We start from the raw sequence: 22,373 nt of genomic DNA on the forward strand, positions 1-22,373 counted from the left end.
TCCCAACTCCGGTACTGGAGTACCCCCAACAGTACACATGTCTTTGCTGTAACCCGGTCAAGCACACCTGATTCAACTTGTCAACTGATCATGAAGCCCTTGATGAGTTGAATGAGGTGTGTTTATCCAGGGCTACACCAAATGTGTGTACTGTTGGAGATACTCTAGGAATGGAGTTGGGAAACACTGCTGTATTGGATAAAGAGTATACTCTATTTACATCTAATAACTATGTAATAACCTACAGAATTTCAAGGATGTTTCCACAAAGTTCAATTGTAACTTTGTCACCTGTTTATAGGACATTATGTATTCTGAACCTGTGTTTATGCTGTTATTTGCTGCAAATTGCTTTATGAATGCCTATAGCAGGTTGTACAGTATATTGTACTATGTAATATAGATGGAGGGCACTCATCAATGCATTACACAGGCAGCTCATGAAAAAAAGTTGATGGTACAAAAATTCATAAAGATTTTGAGATACATTAGTTACATTGAGATACATTAGTTACATTGAGATACATTAGTTACATTGAGATACATTAGTTACATTGAGATACATTAGTTACATTGAGATACATTAGTTACATTGAGATACATTAGTTTTGACATGCATCTTTGTTATAGCAAATCCAAATAGAATCTGATTTCTATGATGTGCAAATAGAGCACTTAATGTCAGACATTTTCAGATCTTAAAACACATTTTTAATCTGGGCTCCTAGTGATTGGGTAGATGTTGCTCTAAGAGGGTCTTTGCTTTATACACACAAGCGTTAGTGTCCTATAATGTATCCCTCACAGATTTAGGTGGTTGTAGTACGCCCTAGTTTCTTATCATATACTTCCTATGCCAATGGAATCCATGAGTTTAAAGTGATACCAAAATGCAACAAGCACCAAATCATGCATAACATCAACACTTGGTTTGCACCAAACTATTCTCTCTCTCTCTCTCTCTCTCTCTCTCTCTCTCTCTCTCTCTCTCTCTCTCTCTCTCTCTCTCTCTCTCTCTGTCTCTGTCTCTGTCTCTGTGTGTGTGTAAGCTCTTCTTTGTTCTGTGTCTTCTCGTCTCTGTGGTGATTTACTTTCATTACTGTCTACAGATGCTTTTTGCTGTGTAGATCGGCCTGTCACCATTACTCTGCATTTACTTTCTAATAGGGCTTTTGCAATTAGTTAAGTCTCCAACCTCATCTGTAAAAGTCAGTGGAAACAGACATAAACCACACGGAACAATACCACGTTAGAATCTACACATTGCAGCGCCATGTTGTTGAATGCGCAACACGGGTAAAAAGACAACTGCATAACTTCCCTAAGCCATCTGCCTCTGTGTGTTTTCCAGCTCAGTCTTGCACGTACAATGTGGGCACCACTAGTCTTCACTAGAGAGCTCGATATCCTACTCCTCTGGCACTTCTTCAGAAAAACTGCAGAAACTTTAAATCAAGGACGGACCTCATAAAATGAGTGTCTCTCTGCACTCTATCCACTCACCCCCCCACATAGGCAACAGTGCACCACAGGGATGAGTTAGGGGCTGCTGTGTTGTCAAAAGCCTAATTTGGGATAATAAACGCCATGATGGCCGACAGCAAGAGACAGCCAGGGCACTATATTGTTGCATTCATCTTAATGACTCCACTGGGTAGGACTGCAGCAGGACTCCCAGGCAGGAGCTGAAAGCAGGCCAGTCTCCGTTGACCTTCTGGAAGAAAAAAAATGGAGCATCCTGCTACTGGCTGATGAAACAACGTGGCTGGCTGGAGAGCTTGCCAAGCACTGTAAAAATCTCAAGAAAGAAAGAGAGCGAGAAATGGAGAATAGCCTTTCACTCAGAGTTTACAGTGTCCTTTACAGTGATTCTCTCAAAACCTCAAACCAAAGTTAGCTATATTACATTTTATTTTGGCAACAAAATGAGTACTTGAATGTACACTAGTGCTGAGCAATTATAGTGCTTTTTGAGGAAGTTTCGGTTAGGTTATAAAAAATAATCATGGTTTGCGATTTCGGCTTTTGAGTGTTTTTTTTTGGAATTAAATGCAATATGTATTATGTGGGTTGAATGCTGCAACAGCACAGAATACAAATCTGAATAAAAGTCCCATGATGGTAGTGACAGTCCATTACGGCTCATCACTTAACCATCATTTATTCACATTATTTGACTTTAGTTAAAATATTTCAGTTGTTGTGTATAGTACATTTGTTTAATTTGATGACTTTATTATTTAATTCTAAGTATCTCATCTCTGTAGAACTGCTGCCTGTGCTCTCTGACAAAATCAGTATTAGTAGTTCTTAAAAGTAAATAAGACATACTTTTAGGACTGCTGAATACTGACTATCAATCACTTAGATCATGTATTTTCAGGTAGAGCTCCCTCACTAAGCAACAGCTGCTCTCTATATAACCTCACAATCAAGCATTCTTTTGTCTCTTCTGTAGCAGGCATAAAATAAACACAGACTGGACAAGTGGAGGTGCAATGGATTATGGTCATTGTAGTTAATTACCACATTTTATGCACTAAACGATGTATAATTTTGGCCTGTTGGAAACTACAACTCCTTGCTACATCACACAGTTCAGGCTGGATCTCACAGAAAAAAAAAATAGCACTAATGTACACTGAGTGTACAAAACATTAAGAACACCTTGAGTTGCACCCCCTTTTGCCATCAGAACAGCCTTAATTCGTCGGGGCATGGCCCCTACAAGGTGTCGAAAGCCTTCCAAAGGGATGCTGGCCCATGTTGACTCCAATGCCCACAGTTGTGTCAAGTTGGCCGGATGTCCTTTGGTTGGTGGACCATTCTTGATACACACAGGAAACTGTTGAGCGTGAAAAACCCAGCAGTGTTGCAGTTCTTGACACACTCAAACTGGTGCGTCTGGCACGTACTACCATACCCTGATATCTTTTGTCTTGCCCATTCAGCCTAATGAATGGCACACATATACAATCCATGTCTCAATTGTCTCTAGGTTTAAAATCCTTCTTTAACCTGTCTCCCCCCCTTCATCTACACGGATTTGAAGTGGATTTAACAGGGGGCATCAATAAGGGATCATAACTTTCACCTGGATTCACCTGGTCAGTCTGTCATGGAAAGAGTTCCTGATGTTTTGTACACCCAGTGTATATAGTTTCCAAGCAATATCTAAGTTGACCTTGACTACTGACTCTCATTAAGTAAACAAATATAACACACATACAGTAGTGGATATCTACCCCTATAAAGCACTGTGTCATCAATCCTGATCCTTAATAATGGTCAAATACCAACTAGCAGCGATGCCAATTTGAACAGACGTGTTTGCTGAACAACAATCGAGATTAATTGCTTGCTTGCAATGCAATTAGGGAGAGAGAGAGCGAGGCAAAGGGGTGCTTTTTTTATTGTATGCGATGGAAAGCTGCTGCGTATGGCGCGGGAATTTGTCACTCCTCTGTCCTGACACCCCTATCTAAGTCGTCTTCCTGTGGCTGGTGAGTTATAGCGAAGGTGACCGTGATCATTATTCACAGACCGATCTGCTCTTCCCTTGCACTCGGTTCCTCTTGGGTCTGATCAAGTGTGCTCTGTTACACCTCCCTGTAATGATTTGCGGAGGTCTGGCTGTGTAACATCTGAAGGACGGCGGTGCGTTTTAGCGCCTTTGAAAACAATATCGTAATCCACATCCATTAGCCATATGGGTTTGATTCTCAGGATGCGTCTGATGCCGTATAGACGCCCTTCCCGACGGTGTACCACTGGAAACATTATGTTTGATTACATTAGATTTTGTACTTTGCTTTTTCCCCCCTTTTTTTCTTTTTTTTCCTTTTTTTTCCTTTGCTTTTTTTTTTATAGCTGAGCTTCCCTTTTAAATGTTCATTTCACATTTTGAAATAAACATGATTTAATTACAAACACAAAATGCACACCATAGTATTGGTCATATGTTGTCGGGTAGCTTTTGTTTCAGGTTTCATAAACAATTGCACGGTATCAGATATTGTATCTATTTTCCTTTGTGTTCAGATGAAAAACAATGGAAGTTACAGCTCTCCCTCTGCGGTACTTGTGGTTTTCAAGCCGTTGAATGAAAATGCAGTATATTACCCCTAGCATGGATCCATATTTACTACCAGTGCTCTGTACTGTGTGTAATTGACTTTGGAATGCATAAATAATTACGCCGACTCGTCTCTGAGTGATGCCTACTCGCTTCCTCGCCATGTTCCTCCTCCCTGTTGCAAGCTCTCACTGCTCATTTGTTTTTCACTGCCTTAAGCCTTATCGTTCCACTAGTCTCTGTTGTAGGCTAAGCCATGATACTGCACCTCTAGCAGTGTTTCTGTAAAGAACAACAGATTTTCTGAGCTGAGGCATACAGTACAGTGAGTGACGTTGAATAATGTGTGTACTGTACTGTACGCTCAGTGTAATGGAAGGTCCAATGCAGGTCTGTGTTTCCCCTAGGATTTTTTCCAGCAGTGGTTGCAAAGTGAGTGTAGGGAGAGGTTTGGCTTGGAAGTGGGCGTGGCCGACCATTTTAGAGGGCCTTCTACTGGCCACACAATAGCTAAATTCCTACAATTATACATATTTTGCCATGTAGCGGAGACAACATTTGACAGTTTTAAAGCATGCTTTAAAATTGCAAGGGCTCTAGACCAACTTTTTCCACTTGTGGCACTGGTGCAACCAAATTCTTCAGTTGATGGCACCAGCACACGATTAGGTCGCTCCATTTCTTCCCTTCGGCACGAAGTTAATAACCTGACCTGTGTTCTATAATGTAGCTGCATTCCATACAGAGCCAGGATGATAATGGCTAGCAATCTTTTAAATTAGCATGACCTTGCAGGGCTTGACATTCAGGTAAATTTGGGCCCACAAAATGCTGATGCTCCAGATACTCAATTAGTCTAAAGAAGGCCAGTTTTATTGCTTCTTTAATCAGATGTTACACAACAGTTATGCTAACATAATTGCAAAAGGGTTTTCTAATGATCAATTAGCCTTTTAAAATGATAAAATGTGATTATTTTACACAACGTGCCATTGGAACACAGGAGTGATGGTTGCTGATAATGGGCCTCTGTATGCTTATGTAGATATTCTTTAAAAAAATCTGCCATGTCCAGCTACAATAGTCATTTACAACATTAACAATGTCTACACTGTATTTCTGATCAATATGATCTTATTTCAATGGACAAAAAAGGGATAGCTAGTGTATCCCTCTTTCGACTCTTATTGGATGTACATAGATAATGTATTTTCACTTACTGCGTCTGCATGCTTGTTGCCTTCTCACTGTTGCACAATTTAGTTTGTGTGCTGGTTGCTCGTTCTAAATAGTATAATGTAATCTGCGGTTTTGTAGTACTCAAGACTGGCCTGGAGTCCACATATTGAGTGTCTCGGTCTTGTGTCGGATACATTTGTACTCGGTCTTGACTCGGTCTCGGACAGTGAGGACTCCTCATTTCTTCCCTAGAGCAGCAGAGTAAACTATCAGCTTCCATTTAGTCAGCGCATAAATCGGCTTCGCCAGGCCAAATATATACACTCATTTCTTGAAACATTAATATGTCTGTAACTGATAAGGCTATTAAGGCCTGAACAGTTATAGACATGTTTGCGTAGTGGCGAACCTATAGGACTTCATTGTGTGGCAGGTTGGTGATTGTGAAAGGACTGCAACCGTAATACCAGCGCACTCATGTAGGAGAATGCACTTTTTTTGTAAAACACAAAGAGCCAGTGGTGTAGTGGAGGGTATACGCAGGTATGAACTGTATGCCCACTTTCTTTTCAGTGGATATTGCGTATATTCACTTCTTAATCATTACTAATGCATATCAAAGTAATGTAGGGGAGGTATACGACATCAATTATGTAGTACAATAGAGAAATTATGCACAAAGTAGGCTACACAATCGCAAAGCATGTGAAATATACACGCCTAGTTTCAGCGGAATATCATCTACAGGCAGCAAGTGTTCAGCTCTCAACTGGTTTTGGCATGGAGCATGTAGCCGGTAGGGTAGGAAAGACCTTTCAATTTATTATATCTACCAGTAAATGCTAACTAAGGAAACATTGGGTATTTAAACCAGGTATTGAAAAAGTCTAGTCCGAACTGTTGGTGAGTAGGCGATTTGTGATGTGCACTTGTCATCATGTGCTGTTTGCATCAGGGGCGTAGACATGGATGGGCCTGGATGGACACAGGCCCACCCAGTGGAGAGCCACTATTACTTTGCCATTGCAAAAAGCATTTCACGTTTAGCACACAAAGTAAACAGTGACCTAAAGTATAAACTGGAACTGATAGCATTTGAACTACTTTGTCTGTTTCATATCTACAATCATAATATCACTCAAAAATATCACATTTCCAGTTTCCAGTCCTGGACAAGACATATGTTTTAATTCTGTTTTATTTGCTGCAGTGTCTATTAACGATGCTGGGCCAAATGTGCACCGCCCTATGGGACTCCCAATCACGGCCAGCTGAAATACAGCCTGGAATCGAACCAGGGTCTATAGTGACACCTCTAGCACTGAGATGCAATGCCTTAGACCACTGTACCACTCGGGAGCATAAAGTGTCTCTTTTCAGCATTTGTTTTAAGTTAAATTTTAGATCTAGCAAAAAACTGTTGTGCATTGAAAATATATTTAAATCCCTCCTTCCCCCTTCCAAGGCTCATGCTGTCTCATGCTTGTGAATTAACTGATAGACATCAAGTTCTATCTTCCTCTGCGGCTGAGTCCAGGGTATCAAGTCTCCAGCCTGACCTCTCTGTTGACAAAAATGATGAGAGCAGCGTCTGTTTGTTGTCTGTCAGAGCAGACATTCATTACTTCACAGAGACAGACAGACAGACAGACAGACAGACAGACAGACAGACAGACAGACAGACAGACAGACAGACAGACAGACAGACAGACAGACAGACAGACAGACAGACAGACAGACAGACAGACAGACAGACAGACAGACAGACAGACAGACAGACAGACAGACAGACAGACAGACAGACAGACAGACAGACAGACAGACAGACAGACAGACAGGGGGTGTGATGGGTTTTTCCCCCTCTGTGGCGTGTCGAGTTACATCAGGGTTCAGCAGTTTATATATATTTTTTGCATTACTGCGTCTCTGCCGAAGCTTGACCATAAAAAAGATAAAGGTTTATTGATGTGCTTGGAAATGATGCCATAGCGTAAAAGTTGATTTACTTAAGTCATTCTGACCAGAATTAGGGTAGACTAATGGCAGGCATAACTAAATGACAGTCAGGTTCATCAATTTCACGGAAAGCACTTTCCCCACCATGGCCACCGGGAATGAGGGCCGGGGAAAGGGACCACATTTCTCTTCTTCAACTCTGCTGTTTCATGCTTGTCAAATAATGCTGGCGAAGGAAAACCTAATGGAATACTGAAGGATTTCACCATCAACATATAAGAACTAACGTTACCTTACAAATGGCATCAAAAACAATACCAGCAAGTCATATGTCTGGTTTAGTGTTTATTATATGGACTTGAGAGGATTTGTCTTGATTCATGCTACTGAAACAACATCCTATTCTTGGCAAAGATGACAGTTTTAAGGATGTCTGTCAGTTTCTTTTTTTATGAAGTGACAGAGTACACACGTAACTCGGGCCACACAGTCTGACAGCGGAATGCAAAACAAAGTGATAGAAAAGCGTGACTAATTTTGAGCTGCTATCCACCGCTATCATTTAGTGGTTGCATCTCCCTATAACATTTCTGTCTCTGGCAGGGCCTTGGCAACCACTGTCTCTGGTAGGGCCTTGGCAACCACTGGCAACCACTGTCTCTGGCAGGGCGTTGGCAACCACTGTCTCTGGCAGGGCTATGCATCCCCTGCAGGGCTGTGGATGGTGTGCTGCAAGATTTACTGCACTGTACCATTTTAAAGATTCAAAATCTTTAGCACCCAGGGACGGAAACAATAAGCATGAAATACTTAGCAGTGTTGGCAGAGCGTAGTGTGTACCGTGGACCTTGTTTCTTTATCACTGGTTCCTCTCGGGTTAACCAGGATTGCTGAGGCTATTTCTTGTGAAAAGATCAGCGTTGACAATTTTCCGTCAAGTGTTTTCGGAGGCAGTCATACAGAGGAATTGGCTTCCAGCTCAAGTATGTTGAGTTTAATATTGCTATTCTGCAGCAGGAAATGACCTGCGATGGCATAGATGGATCCAGGCAAATGAAAATGGAGGAGTTGACAACTTTATTAAAATCAAAAAAGTATTGAGATACACAGCCAGTGAGATTCAAGTTTCTTGGGGGAGCAGTGTACTGCAAATCTGCTCTGATTCGACCCTGAGTTTGCATCCACAGCCTAAGTCATTAAGGAATCTGCCTAGCTTATCGATCCATCTGGGAGACACTACTAGTGGCGGCCAGGAGAGGTCAACCTCAAACACGGAGAGACAGGGAGAGGGGCTTTGAGTGCTGGGTGTCAGTCAGTCTAGTGTGGCCTGGCTGAGCCACGGCGAGTGACAGTTGTAAGGAGTAATCTGAATCGGTCCCCTGACAGAGAAAAACACACAGAAGCAGGACCTTCTCTTTCTCCAGTCTCTCTCCAGTCTCTCCCCACTGTGAGTTATAGGCGGCAGTTATCTGATGGAGCACTTAGATGCTGGTGGAGCCTTGTTTTCAAGTATTCTTTTCACTCACGTTGTATCGATCCCTGTTGCCAAAGTGTTAATGATGAGTCATACTATTAAATGTTATGACCCACACCGTATTCAATTACCCCCCTTTCTTATAGAGATGGGCCCTTGTAATTAAGGTCTAAACAGCGGCACTTAGAAAAGAAGAACAGCAGGCAACACAAAATTACCCAGATAGCCTTCACACTGATACCAGAAGAGAATAAATTAGGCAGCAGAGCAGATCTAAGGCGGTGTAAGTTTATAGTTCTATTTTTTAAATGATCGGTTTCTCTCACTAAAAGAGACTAATGCTTTGGTGAAACTAGTGAAATAAATTACTGGTGTGAAACCGACAGGATAATCATTTACGGGATTTAATGAGAGGAGTAGATACTTCAAAAATGTATACAGTGTGCCATTTGCTCAGTTGACTTTAGGTTGTGTAGGGAATGTGCAGTCACAGGGGTCTATGTAGTCTATCCCAGGGCCTCCGGTCAGACCAAGGGTTTTATTTGCATGAATAATTGAATGTAACAAGGAGGTGTGGGACACAGTTGTGTAAAGGCAAAGTGCTGCTGTTATGAGCTTATCATCACTAGAGACACAGTGAAAATATTGTAAAGGAGCTAGTTAGTTAGCGTCTTTTGGCTATAAGTTTTTTATGTAAATGTAAAGAGTGTTAAAGTTCTATGTTGAATTCTAATGACTTGCTGTATGGAGGAATAAGACGATGAAGGCGATGGGATATTCTGTTCAGTGGGCTGGCCACTACGTCTAGATTTGTTCTGTCAAGCTGGAGGCTGGGTTACTTTCATCTAATAATTCACAGGACCAGAGTTAACCAAGGGTGATTTTAGATCGAAATTGGCACGTTTGGATGTCTCTAGGGTAGTCTAACTTCTCACAGGAATAGAGTTGGAACGCCCTGCTACCCACTTAAATTATGTTTTCTGAGAAATGTATTATCTGTTGACCCAGGGTTGCTTCATCTAAACATGTTTTTCTAATTGCATAGGAACAGCCATCCTTTCAACCATGACAACATCTTCATGTTTGATCTGCGGTGTTTAAGTGGATCAACGATCGTAAGTGGGATTGATTTTGTTTGCAGGCAGCATCACGAACACAAGGACCTGGTCCACATGATTTGGGAATATTCTTCTGCTAGCGCCTCTGAAATTGATTCATTTGATAGCCAGTTTGCTCTCTGACTCTCTGAGTGAGGGCAGGCTTCTCTCCTCATAAGTGTATTAGATTCTCAGGACAGTCTTGTCTGATCGAGCATTCAGTTCACCCTGTAGCAGCCCGAGGGGCATTAATAGAAATTGTATCGGAGGCCATGAAGGCTGTGAAACTGGAAAGTTTCTGATGTCAAAAGAGCAAAATCCCATGAATATTCTATTGGTCTCATGTAGCAGAGCGAGGGTGCTACAGCATTCCTTTAGTCATAAATTTGCCCACGGGGCATGGGCACATAGAGTGACAGTCAGAGCTAGCATCCACGTCACAGCCCTAAAACACTCAGTCAGAACACCGGCATTGGCTTTGGTTTGACAGACCTGACTCCAGTGCTACCGTGCCACCAGTATAAGAGAATTATGCTGTTGAGGAAGCTGTTTTCGAATATACTATTGAACCTATTGCATGTATTTGAATAAGATATTCAACATTAGACGAATGCAATAGACTGCGGGCCTGTCTGAAGCCCGGCAGGGGAATGAGGTGCTCTTAGATCAGATATATTAGAACAATGCCTTTGGGAGAGTCGTGGTTTAAAATGGATAAAACCAGGATCCTAGATTTTAGTGATGTTTACAGTTCTGCGTGACAGGAAAAAAAAGGTAATGTCCAGTAGAGGTCGACCGATTAATCAGACTGGCCGGTTAATTAGGGCCGATTTCAAGTTTTCATAACAATCGGGAATCAGTATTTTTGGACACCGATTTGGCCGATTTAAAAAAAACATTTTTCTTTTTACACCTTTATTTAATCTTTATTTAACTAGGCAAGTCAGTTAAGAACACATTCTTATTTTCAATGACGGCCTAGGAACGGTGGATTAACTGCCTTGTTCAGGGGCAGAACGACAGATTTTTACCTTGTCAGCTCGGGGATTCAATCTTGCAACCTTACAGTTAACTAGTCCAACGCTCTAACCACCTGCCTCTCATTGCACTCCACGAGGAGCCTGCCTGTTTCGCGAATGCAGTAAGCCAAGGTAAGTTGCTAACTAGCATTAAACTTATCTTATAAAAAACAATCAATCATAATCACTAGATAACTACACATGGTTGATGATATTACTAGTTTATCTATCGTGTTGCATATAATCGATGCGGTGCGTATTCGCGAAAAAGGACTGTCCTTGCTCCAATGTGTACCTAACCATAAACATCAATGCCTTTCTTAAAATCAATACACAGAAGTATATATTTTTAAACCAGCATATTTAGCTAAAAGAAATCCAGGTTAGCAGGCAATATTAACCAGGTGAAATTGTGTCACTTCTCTTGCGTTCATTGCACGCAGAGTCAGGGTATAAGCAACAGTTTGGGCTGTCTAATTTGCCAGAATTCTACGTAATTATGACATAACATTGAAGGTTGTGCAATGTAACAGGAATATTTAGACTTATGGATGCCACCCATTAGATAAAATACAGAACGGTTCCGTATTTCACTGAAAGAATAAACGTCTTGTTTTCGAGATGATCGTTTCCCGATTCGACCATATTAATGACCTAAGGCTCGTATTTCTGTGTGTTATTATGTTATAACTAAGATTATGATTTGATAGAGCAGTCTGACTGAGCGATGGTAGGCAGCAGCAGGCTCGTAAGCATTCATTCAAACAGCACTTTCGTGCATTTGCCAGCAGCTGTTTATGACTTCAAATCTATCAATTCCTGAGATTAGGCTGGTGTAACCGATGTGAAATGGCTAGCTAGTTAGCGGGGTGCGCGCTAATAGCGTTTCAAACGTCAAAAGCTCTGATACTTGGAGGAGTTGTTCCCCTTGCTCTGCATGGGTATCGCTGCTTCGAGGGTAGCTGTTGTCAATGTGTTCCTGGTTCGAGCCCAGGTAGGAGCGGGGAGAGGGACGGAAGCTATACTGTTACACTGGCAATACTAAAGTGCCTATAAGAACATCCAATAGTCAAAGGTATATGAAATACAAATCGTATAGAGAGAGATAGTCCTATAAATCCTATAATAACTACATCTTCTTACCTGGGAATATTGAAGACTCGTGTTAAAAGGAACAACCAGCTTTCATATGTTCTCATGTTCTGAGCAAGGAACTTAAATGTTAGCTTTCTTACATGGCACATATTGCACTTTTACTTTCTTCTCCAACACTTAGTTTTTGCATTATTTAAACCAAATTGAACATGTTTCATTATTTATTTGAGGCTAAATTGATTTTATTGATGTATTATATTAAGTTAAAATAAGTGTTCATTCAGTATTGTTGTAATTGTCATTATTACAAATACATTTTTTTGGTCCTCCGATAATCGGTATCGGTATCGGCGGTGAAAAATCACAATCGATTGACCTCTAATGTCTAGTGTCTCAGGCATAATCTCTTCAAAGCCAGAAAAATAAACGCTGCAGCAAACACTATTACTAGCAAAAGATCATAACCCTTGAGCAGAACTTTCAGGGACCTTGACTTATTAAAGTACTCTGAGGCAAAAACTCTTGTTACTTTTGCTCAAACTCATGTTTCTCACTCGGCCAATTTGTGTCTGAACCCTCTCCAGGCCTGGATGTCGACTGATGTCAGAACGTGCAGTGCCTTCGCTCGACAAGAACACACTCACTTAATGTCTTTCACTGTCAGATCGCACAATTACAAATGCTCCCCTTTTCTCTACGTTTTGGAGCACCTGCTCAAGTATTAATGTGCAAGGTCGTCTCGTGGTTATTCTCTTAATCGAATAAAGTGGAAACAAGCACTCTCAATGGCAGTGTTCAATTCCGGAATATTTCAGTGTAAAAACAGCTGAAACTGTTTCAGTGCACCTCTTGTACACCTCTGCTCTCTCAGATGCACACACAATGCATCATGACTTTTTTTTAGGATAGAATGAGGTGGGAGTTGGTCCTGGTACAAGCCACGCACGGTACAGTACATCCTCAGGGATGTAACCTACATCTTTTTTTATCCTCCCGGAGCTGCATAGAACAGCTTCTTCTTACCGTTGCCTCGGGTGTTACGTAAACATCTCAGAGTTTCCCCGTCATTGTTGTTTTGACATTTATACGTTTGCACATTGTAAGCACGTTTCCGCAAGGATTTTAGAGGAACTCAAAATGGGTATATAGTCCTTTCCTGGGTGCCACTGAATGGTTGTACCGGGTCTCTCTCTCTCTCTCTCTAAAATGGCGTTTTCCTGAAATGTGTCAAATCTCACAGGGCTCAATTATAAGTGTTGAAGGAAACAGAGGGACTGGTGTTTTCAGTCTTCAAAGCTGTTCTGCTGAGTCCCTGCTTTCTCTGTTTACTTCACTGCATGAGCCAACCCGTTTGCCCTTTCAGCAGCATACTATTGTGTTTTTATTCCCAAAAATTATATATCATCACATTTGCTGGGATTTCTTTCAAAGCTACAATGCTAATTATTATTTCCCATCATAAGCAGAAATCTGACCTAATGCTAATGCGCCAAAACACGTGAATGCAACAACGAGCGCAGCGCTGTAACTATATAGTACAGAAAAGTCCACATTCAAGCACAACACTGTTTTTAATTGCTCCACAATTTACCCGTATTCTCCACAACTTACACATATTGTTCGTCTTAACACAATGCATGCACAGATGTATATTATTCATTCTGTCATGTTTCTCTCTGTGTTTTGGGGTTGGGGGGGGCAGCAGAAAGAAAGGCCTGTAGAATAACAGTTTGCGTTGAGCACCGGAGCTGATGACCTCAGGGTCAACAAATGCATTGACAGATTATAGGTGCTCTCCGTCTCCGACACCCACTCCCGTTGAGCAGCGGACAGCCGAGCATCTCCCATGATTAGGTGCAGCCTCAGCGTCGCGAGCACATTGGAGATGGAGGGGAGGAAGGTAGGGAGACGGACGAGGGTGGGGTTTGGGGGGAGTCGCAGCAAGCGAGGCCATCCATTCTGGAGCTCCAGCTATCGCCTGGATCAGTAGATCTAGTGAATAGATGAGTGTCCTGACCTAGAGCAATGTCCTGCATACACCACTGACCTGGCACATCGGTCTCTGGAGTAACGCTATGCTTTTACATTGATATTAATGAGGTCCCACTGTATGCGTGCATATATATGCAGCAGGACATGTAGATATAGTAGTTCCCCTTTAAGCAGTCTCAATCCCCTTACTCAGCTGTCGTATGACTGTACTGATAGGAAAGCTAATCCACTGGTAATTCAGGGGATTGAATTTCTGGGACCTACACGCTCTCAGTTACCGTGTAATACCAGTTGTAGTGGGAGGGAGTATAATCTGTCACTACACAGCATAACGTCTGGGTTTCCAATTACCTAGTTGCCTCTTCCTGGGTTGGACAGAGAATTATCTGTCCCTTTCCAATGGAGAGATCAGAGACTTTTGAATGATTTTTAAATGCAAATCTGAACTGTTGAGTAATATCAGTAACAGCGAGTAGACATATTGATATATCCTCTGGCTATTTGTCCAGAGGCAGGTAAAGCTCTTCTCTAAAGAGTTAGAGACATATATTTAGCTTGTGATCCATGATGGTGAATATGTGGCCCATGCAAACACACAGTCCCAGAGGTATGATCATTTCCCACTCGACTGATCCTGCCTTACGGGGCTCACACCTTCACGCTCCACATAATGAGCCCACCTGTGACATCATTAACTCGTGCAGCTCACCCTTTAGGCTACCTATCAGGGGTTTTCAACTTTGCAGCATCGTCTACATACATTCATTACATCCTCTTCAAGCAATATGTATCGGTTTCATCAGCAGCCATATAATAGTTATTAAAAGGGCATAGCCTTAAATACTATTGAATACATGTATTTACATTACAGTGTTAGACCATTGCCAGTTCAGTCAGTGGCGTGGATGGAGGAATGGATGAACAGACCTCCCTCCTGGACTGTGTAGGACAGGCTGCAGTATCCTCCGGGATCTATGGCTGAGTGAAGAAGTCTTTAGGGCTGCTGTCCGTGGTGCTGATTCAGCCCAAGGAGAGGAGCAGGGAAAGCAATCACTCCAGAACTCAGACTCAACTATAAACATTTCTACTAGTGGAGATACTTATTTGCTTTTTGTCCATATAAGTCAGTTTATGTATGAGGGGAACAGAGCTATGAGTTACTCAATTATGTCCTGTATTGATATTGAGATCTATGCCCTTTTTGTATTTCGGATATCAGGTGTTCTTTTACGCCAAATATTTCCCAGAGCAGCTCCCAAGTTGTTAATTCGTAGTGCTACTCATCTGCGCAAATAGATTGAGTTATTTTTTCGAAGGCCTGCCGTTTGTATCAGAAAAACGCTGCATCACACTATTTGTTCAGCAGAATTAAATCCACCAGAGACGTGCCTCTGTGTCAAAATGGATTTGCTGCTCCGTGATTTGTGGGATCGGTAGCAGCCTCTTAACACAATTTCACGGAACAGGAGATTATTGATAACAAGCCATGAATATAATGGCCGGCTGCTGCGAGCGTGGTCAGTGAGGAGGGAAGTGTCATGCATTGGGAAGATTGATGCAGGCCACGCTGTGGGAGGTCAAACGCATTTCCAGAGCCGTGGCCAGGAAGCCATGGCCAAGGTAAAACTCTACATGTACGTATTGTATTTATAATATATCCTGTCAGGCAGTTCTGCACTGTGCGCCCAATGCAAGGAGAGAAAGTTGTAAATAAACACATTGATATGAGATATGCGTTATACAGCTCTGTCTAGACACGATAAAGCCATGAAAAGTATACGCGATATTGTTGTACAGTATCTGCAACTCAAAGCAAATGGATGACTATCAACAGTCGGGTTATGAGGCAAAGTTTATATGAGCTCTGTTATCATTGGAATGCATGTTTATACCTCGCTGTAAATAAACCAATGGCAACAGTGGCCATGGTTAGATGAGCTGCCGTAAAAACCCGCAGAATCCTATTAAATTTTTTATAAATGCAGCCATGTTTTATGAAGCCAACTCCACTCAATATTCAAGGTTCATAGCTTGGCATTGGGACTTGGGAGGGAGCAGCTGTCAGGCTCTTATTACAAAGGCTGTTGCACTGTACAATAACAATCCATATATCTCAGAGACCTCCACATTGAAGTCGACGTCTCGTGTATCCCATCTCACCGAAAACAAGTTTTCCTTTTGATGTCACTTGTTCCCATCAACAACCTCTCCTGTGATACCTGAAGAGCTAGATCCTTCTGTTGAGCTTTGATTGGATACTGTGTGGTGCCCTGCCTCAGAGACGACGTGCACCTTCCAGACAACACAATAACAACTGAAACAGAGCTGTCCACACTTCTAGTACTTCTAACCCACCTGAGCTTTCATTTTCTGCTGTGCTGGGTTCCTTAGCTAGTGATGCATCAGAGCACACAGCATGCACAAAAAGGCCTAGCTACTTCATGGGAATAGCTGTTGCCTTGGCTCTGACGTTACGTTTGGCTGAGTGTGTGATTTGATGTACTCCGTGGCCCCAGCTGATGCACTCTTCATTATTTGTCAACACAGCAGAGCATGACTTATTAATGACTTCTTCACGGTTTATTAAGCTCACCGTCAAAACACTTCATTGGGGACTTTTTGGGTGAAAAGTTCCACTCTTCTCATCCCACTGATTGACAAAACTCTTTCCAGCTGAAGGATCTAGAAACGAACTCTCGACGGGGTCCCTCCTTGAAAACAGTCGTGTTTGCTTTACTCGCAACACCTGAGTCACTGACTCAACCCTGTGTTATCGAAATGATAATTCGGTGAGCTTGATCATCACATAAGAGGAAATGACTTCTTATGTGCAGTTTGCTTGCTGCATCTTGAGGCAGATTGTTTACGATATTGTAGTGCTGTGTATGCTGTATCAATCAGACTTGGTCTTCCATTATGGTCACCCATCGCCATTCATCCTTTGGCCTGTAGATGTCCATTTGCAGGGCCTCCCAGTTGATGATTTAAACAACCTACACGTATCACCGCCTCAACAGTGAGTGGCGACCATGCCAAATGGGCCCACAGCCTGCCAGAAGAAGAAGTGCAGTGTGGCTCCCCTTCCCTGCCACCTCATAACAGAAGGCTTCCATTAAGAGGGCCTTCATATTTTAGGCATGGCTCCCCTCCTCTGCCCCTTCTATCCCCTCCAGTCTCTCCTGTAGGGTGGTTGTCAGCTTTATGGATGTCACTTGCTCTTGGAGCAGATTGCAACCAGAGCTGGCCCCGGGATGTCATCTGGAGGTGAGACTATAGCTTTACTTAAGAGGAGTCTCTCTCTCTGCCCTCTCTCTCTGCCCTCTCTCTCTCTGCCCTCTCTCTCTCTGCCCTGAGGTCTGACAGACAGATGTTCTTTTCTTGAACCTGTTTACTTGTTGGGCTCAGAGCCATTGAAGCCAAGTTTAGCACTTGCTTGTTACTTTGCCTGTGGCAATGTCTAGACCAGCTCCCTACTCCTCCTCCAACACATTCACCAGTCTGCTTCCTCTGCTCATTAAGCTTGTCTGGTGTTCATAAAAATACAAGAATATGTTTAAAGAGAGTTGGCAGGCATAGATCTCCCGTTCAGAGTGACTCACTGTAAAACAAAGTTAGATGTCAAATCTGTGATCAGATGGATATGTGGAATTATCATGGGTCTAGTTATACAATGACAACCCAGAAGCTTTTCTGACGTTTTTTTCTTTTTGCGCTCAGAGACAAACAAGATCATCTCATCAATTGAGAATGACATCATGTTGCTACATCTCAGCTCAAGTGATCAAAGAGGAGAGAAAACAAGCTTAATTGGATCTCGTCAGGGAAATCAGGTAGGATGACAGATACGGTGTGGAATGCAGTTCAAAACATGGAAAATACTGTCTGGATGTATAGAGCTGGGTTTGTATCACTCAAACAGGCAAAAGAACGTGGGGGAAATGCACACAGTGCTGCATATCAAAGGATTTGTGTCTGGGAAATAAATATGCAAAATGCTGATGTTTAGGGTGCTTCATGAAGTGTTTTAGAAAAGTGATGTTACTTACAGGGAAATGAATGTGGGCTTGTGACATGCCAGTGACTCTGGTGCACTCGATCTGGAATGGGAAACTTTGTCGGGGGTGGGGGCCACAAAAACCTTAAATCATCATGAGGGGCAGGAGTGGTTCCCAGGTCTGCGTACCCACATCCATACCCACACATGCAGTCAGAGCCCTAGCCTTTTTGGCAGGCCCTAACCTCTCCCTCAACCAACCGCCTTTAGAGTTCTGCCACTGGTCTCTCGCTGAACTGCAGGGAACAGAAGCTGTGGCAGAGAACATCTGACAGTCACTTCAACTGGGAGGTGAGGCGCTATGAGTAAACCCCAGCAGCAGTTTTAAAGGTTATTTCCTGCTATTCTACACATTTTGTCATGGGACAGAGAGAAGATTTAGCAATTTGATGCACGTGATGATCTGTGGTTAGGCTAGCTTTAACTTCATTAAAGAGCACTTATGTGTTGCCACTTTCTATAGGCTGGAAGAGCAAACCAAAGAGGAACCTAATCGTTAGGCCGGCTTACTGCTGAGTCTTACAGAGTCTAAAATGAGAAACGGAACATCCAGTGGTGGTGGACGATGCATCCCAAATGGCCAAAAAGCTCTCACAGTCTCACTGCGGAATTAGACGCTCATCCACGTTCTCCAAACGGCAAATTGGAAGTTGCTCTAAACATTTTTCTTACTACTGCTGCTCTGTATTGTTCCATTTCTACAAACATCACATTTCAAAGTTACGGGTTATGTTTAGCCAGTCATTCCCGAATTTGTTCTTAACTGACTTGCCTAGTTAAATAAAGGTAATTTTTTTTTAAAAAGGGTTATGTTTAGCCAGTCATTTTGAATGGTTAAGGGTTAAGTTTAGCCAGTCATTACAAATGGTTAAGGGTTAAGTTTAGCCAGTCATTTCGAATGGTTAAGGGTTAAGTTTAGCCAGTCATTACGAATGACTGGCTAAACTAAAGGGTTAAGCTTTGGGATAGGGTAAAAAAAAAAAAAACAGGGTTCACAACTGGGATCGAACACACAACCTTCTGACCCGGAGTCATGGGGTTACATCCATCACTCCCGTCCACAGCACCCTAGCCTACTTGATTGTAATTGCGCTCACTGTTGCCCCTAGTGGCCTGTTTTGAAGGCATTTCCCGACGTCGTCAGGACATCAATCTTCAACGGCCTGGTGGAAATGGCACACTACTCCTTATATAGTCCTCTACTTTTGACCAGAGCCGTATGGGTCCCGGTGGAAAGTAGTGCACTATTCAGGGAATAGGGCGCCATTTGGGACACCCACGGAGTCTCCCTCCCAGCCTCCTTTCCTCTACTGTCAGTCTGCCTGTCAGTGAAAACTCCCTTATCTCTAATGAACACTTGCAGCTAGCGTTTTAAAAGCTTTCTCATCTGCCGTGGGAAAGAAGAAGAAGAAGAAGAAAAAGATGCTGCTACTCACTTACCGTCAAGCTTCCTGTGTGCCCTCATTCTTGTATCTTCTCTGAGGCTGCCCCATCCCCATTGTGGGTAAACATCTGATTCTATGCCGTTGGGTTGTGACTTCAAGTGGTGCATAACAGTTGGATGATATGGGAGCCACGGTGCTGCTGACTACTGATGGCTTTGCTCTTTGCTGTAAATAGGGAATCATATTTACCAATAGCCCAAAATGTCTACACAAGACATATGCCGCAATATAGGAGCAGCTAATGCAGTGAGATTCACAGTGCTGGTTGATCCATAGCAGTTGCCCTAAGGAATGTATTTTGTACACTGACACAGATTACTGACTGAATCACACAATGAGTGGGAGATCTCCCAGATCAGCTCTATCTAGGAGTAATTAACACGTAGACACCGAGGACTTGGCCTGACAATTTTATCAGCCACATCTCACACATGTATTGATTCATACTCTCCGGTGTTTGCCATTTCAACTGCATAAGCTCTGCCATGAATGCTGACATTTAGATGTTTAAAAAAAAACACATACCTGCTTTTAGTTTTTACCAGAAAACCGAATACTTTAACATAATCGACAAACAAACACGGGAGGCAGAATAGCATTTGCATAATTTGACTTTGATTGGCCACTTCTATGTCAGAGAAAATTCCTTGAGCTCAGATCATTAGCATAAATCACTTACAAAGCCTGATGCAGCAGAAAGAAAAGGGAGAATGAAGGATGAAAATGGAATGATTATGGGTTTCTCAGAGTGAGGCTATCTCTGCTAGACAGACTGCCGGGTGTGAGTGCTGCTATCACAGATGTGTTGCTGCCAGCCAACTGAAGAATGAGTGGAGAATGGTAGAGGAAAGAGAGAGAGTCAGTCAGTCCGGGGTTGACACAGTGAACATGGTAGTCGGACTTTCAAAGCGGGGCATGGCAGCTCTCACGGCCCTGCCTCTGTCGTTGTGACAGTACCAGTGACAAGGCTGCAGCTGTAGTGTGGTTTGATTGACTCTACGCCATGTTGAAATGATCAATGCTATCGCATGTCACCGGTCCTGCTCTGAGAACACATCACCCACAATCAGATGCCCACGTGCTATACAACAGTCCCCTCGGAGACAGGACCCCCGGTTGTACTGTCTTTGGTTTCCGCTGTCCTATCTATGGTATCTATCACAATGGATTTAAGGTATGTCAGTGGATTTAATCCCATTGACTAGTGCTGTGATGCCATTGAAGATACAGCCCCGATTGGGGTTTACTACTACCAAGTTTATAGTTTATTATATACCCAGTAAAATAAAACTGGTAAAGTATTTCCTGTTCCCATGAATATCTCTCATGAAGTACAGCATGCCACTGGAGGTAGACCAACCCAAGCTGAAGTTCAAAGCCACTTAGTCTTTATGATTCACAGCAGGTAATTGGCTGTCCTTATGGGTCTGTACGCTGGCCACGTAAAGAACTGCCCTGTGTTTTACTGCCTCAGTTTAAAGGCATCGGTATGAAACTATGTAGCTACTAAGAGCTACTCTTTTTGCTGGTCAGTCAGCGTGTGGCACTGGCAACAGCTGATAAACTGGGAGGCTGATGAGATGAAGCCTCGGCCAGCTGCAGCACTGTGTCCGTGCTGCTGTTTGAAGGCTGTCAGTTTTACAGCTGACCTTGAGCAGAGTTCCGCACAGTAATTTATGGCAAATAATGTTCTAAGGAGACCCATTTCCAAGATTCACTGTCACTTCACACTAAACGATCACTCTGCCTCCAAAGACAATCTTCACTCCTGACAGGGCAATCCCATAAAAAAATATTGACCGGTCACCTGGGTGTCCTATCCAATTATGTGGAGTAGAAATTAATACTTTTAAAAGCTGCTAGTTTTTGAAAGGTTATTGCAATTTATTCTAGCGCTTTCCCTGGCGCGTAATGATCTATTGGCTTATGGCATCATTGGTTTCTGGTGTGAGAGTCTTGTCTTGCAAGAGTGAGCTGCAATTGCCAACTCATTGATGTAATACTTATTCTGAATATTCAAATCCGAGAGCAATCTATGTCATGGCTTGGTAATGTTTATAGCACAAATGATCAATCCAAGTTCATGTATTGATAATACACTCAGTGTACAAATCATTAGGGACACCTTCCTAATGTTGAGTTGCGCCACCTTTTCCCCTCAGAACAGCCTCATTTTTGGGGGGCATGAACTCTAGAAGGCATCCAAAGCATTCTACAGGTTTGCTGGCCCATGTTGACTCCAATGCTTCCCACAGTTGTGTCAAGTTGGCTGAATGTCCTTTGGGTGGTGGACCATTCTTGATACACACAGGAAACTGCTGAGCGTGAAAAACACAGCAGTTCTTTACATGGGATACTACCATATGCCGTTCAAAGGCGCTTAAATATTTTTCCTTGCCCATTTGTCTTGGCCATACACAATCCATGTCTCAAAGTTCTCTAGGTTTAAAAATCCTTCTTTAACCTGTCTCCTCCCCTTCATCTACACTGATTGAGTGGATTTAACAAGTGACATCAATAAGGGATCATAGCTTTCACCTGGTCAGTCTATGTCATGGAAAGAACATGTTTTGTATACTCAGTGTTTATTAAAATATTGATTATCAATTTGCAATGCATAAATACAATTTGCTAAATAATCACATTTCCTAGCTGTGTGTCCCCATACGTGTAGATTGTTGTTACAATGTGGTATGCTACATAAATGTTAGGTAATGATGGGGGAAAAATGGGCTCCCCTGTGGCGCAGCGGGCGAAGGCACTGCATCTCAGTGCTAGAGTCGTCACTACAGACACCCTGGTTTGAATCCAGGCTGTATCACAACCGGCTGTGATTGAGAGTCCCATAGGGCAGTGCACAATTGCCCCGCATTGTCTGGGTTTGGCCAGTGTAGGCTGTCATTGTAAAAAATAATTTGTTCTTAACTGACTTGCCTACTTAAATAAAGGTTAAATGAAAAAAAATATGAAAAACATCACACCGGCAG

At 42.6% G+C, this 22,373-nt stretch overlaps 1 protein-coding gene across 1 annotated transcript in view; it reads left to right on the forward strand.

Annotated features, from left to right (window-relative positions):
- LOC109866249 (heparan sulfate glucosamine 3-O-sulfotransferase 5) overlaps positions 1–22,373 on the forward strand; it is a 70,634-nt gene that overhangs the window by 953 nt on the left and 47,308 nt on the right. The window lies entirely within an intron of this gene.

The sequence above is a fragment of the Oncorhynchus kisutch genome, linkage group LG21, assembly GCF_002021735.2.
Source record: "Oncorhynchus kisutch isolate 150728-3 linkage group LG21, Okis_V2, whole genome shotgun sequence".
Taxonomy (NCBI): Eukaryota; Metazoa; Chordata; class Actinopteri; order Salmoniformes; family Salmonidae; genus Oncorhynchus; species Oncorhynchus kisutch.